This window comes from Penaeus japonicus, unplaced genomic scaffold (assembly GCF_977035675.1).
Source record: "Penaeus japonicus unplaced genomic scaffold, GWHDUDI00000001_assembly GWHDUDI00000012, whole genome shotgun sequence".
Taxonomy (NCBI): Eukaryota; Metazoa; Arthropoda; class Malacostraca; order Decapoda; family Penaeidae; genus Penaeus; species Penaeus japonicus.
This window is the reverse complement of record NW_028234414.1, coordinates 4,422,717-4,425,216: the sequence shown is the minus strand read 5'-3', so window position 1 is coordinate 4,425,216 and position 2,500 is coordinate 4,422,717.

The following is a 2,500-nucleotide window of genomic DNA, read 5'->3' as shown; positions in this document are numbered from 1 at the left end:
GCTTAACTCTCGATGGGGTAAGGCCGGTCGAAGTCCTCAGTTACTCGCCTGTCTCAATGATTTTTCCTCAAGACATCCACTCGAACCTACCAGGTAATCGCTAGTTTCTTCGTTCCAACCAGAAATTGTAAGGTGTTCTGAACATCCCGGGTAGAGTAACCCTTGACACTCCGTCTTTCCCTCTCCTCCACTTTTCACCTTTCTCCTCCAACAATTCTTTTTTTTTTCTCTCTCTCTTCTCCTATCTTTCCCATCTCATATCCATTATGTCATTTGAATTGATAAATATGAGGAAAAAAAATAATCACCGATAGCAATTTATTTTTCTCAATTGCAGTAATTGTTCCGAGATAAGGTGCAATATTGTTTATGATTAGATAAATTACTTTCCAGATAAGAGCGATTATTACGAATTCCATAAGGAGAGATATCGGAGTTTATCTAACTGGTCTATAAACTTCATGCCTCTGCGTAGCCTTGTATAAACGAAGCAAAACGTATGAACTAACAGAAAAAAGAAAAAAGAAAAAAAACAATAGATATATTCATATACATACACGTCTAAATATCTGTGGATATGCATGTATGTATATATATATACATATATATACATACATATATATATATATATATATATATATATATATATATATATATATATATATATATATATATATATATATATATATATGCATATGTGTGCCCGTGTGCGAGTGCATGTACGTGTATGTGTATGTATCTATGTCTATATGTGTGCATGTGTTTATGTATATACATACATGAAATTTTATAGTATATTCATAATATATACATGTGTATGTATATATATTATGTATATACATATATATGCATATAGATACATATAAATACATATATTTCTATATATTTATATATGTATGTATGTATATATATGAATATATACATTTATATATATTTATAAACATATATGCATATATATGTGTATATATGCATATATGCATATACGTATATATATACATATATACATATATACATATATATATACATATATGCATATATATACATATATGCACATATATACACATATATGCATATATATACATATATGCATAAATATAAATAAATCTACATATATATACATATATGCATATATATAAACATATACAATATATATACAACAAATATCCATTAAATATACAACAATCCTATATAAATAAATATAAACTACATATATATACAAACACATATGCATATATATAAAATACAAAAATGTCAAAGCATATCTAATATAACATATAAATATCCATAATTTATTATATATAATATTATATCCATATAAAAAAATACATCCATATTATAAACATAAATATGCATATAAATACATAATTCCAAATACATACATAAAACATAGCGCAAAGTGACGATATATGGGGCGATGGGCGTGAGTAGAGAGGGGCAAGAGAGCACTGGCGAGCTAGACGTCGAGCTAGTGAGTGTTAATCAAGGTATAAAAGATATAACGGTATAATTGAATCAAATTGAACCAAATTAAAAAAATATATCAGTTATATAAACCCTTTATAGAATGCTCTATATTGTCATCTATAATATTGCAATATCCAATACATCATATTGTATATAAATTATTATTATGTTTTATATATATATATAAGTTATATCATGCACTATTAACTATAATTATCAAAATTACAATATCATGTATCACTATACATATGATTTCTCCTATATCGTATACACTTTTAATATATATCATAAATTCATATTACTACGTATATGTCATCATATGAGCTAATATCGATATAATAATACATGTACATATATGTTCTACAATTAGATTAGGGTGGGGGGGGGGGGGGGGGGGGGGTGGGGGGGAGGGGGGGAGGGGGGGGGGGGGTGGTATATGGGAGGGGTAGGTTGGTGGGTGTAGGGGGGGTATATATTGGGGGTTTGGGGTTGGAGCGGAGGGGCTGGAGTTTATATGGGTGTATTTACAGTTTTGCATATATATTCATATATAATATGTGTTACATATATGCATATATATACATCTATATGCATCTACATACACACATATGCATAATGACATTAATAACTATTATACTGACATAGACATCACATTTATAGTGATACTATATACTATAGAACATATTAGTTATATATTGTTATTTACTACTATTATATGATAAGATACATATATCGATGATATAGTGATTATTGTCTATATTCATGAGTATACTTTAGCTCATATGATATACTGGGCATTATGCGTGGTTTATATAATATTATGCTCTATATAAGTATATCATATAATGCATATTATATATATCGATACTAAACATATTGTGATGCATATATACATGTATCAATGTATATGGATCTATTTATAGGTAGTACTATATAGATAGTCCACCCATAAGTATTGATATATATATATTTGCATGTATATGTTTATATATGAAGAGGAATAATGTCTATATGCGTATATACATAATATGTATTA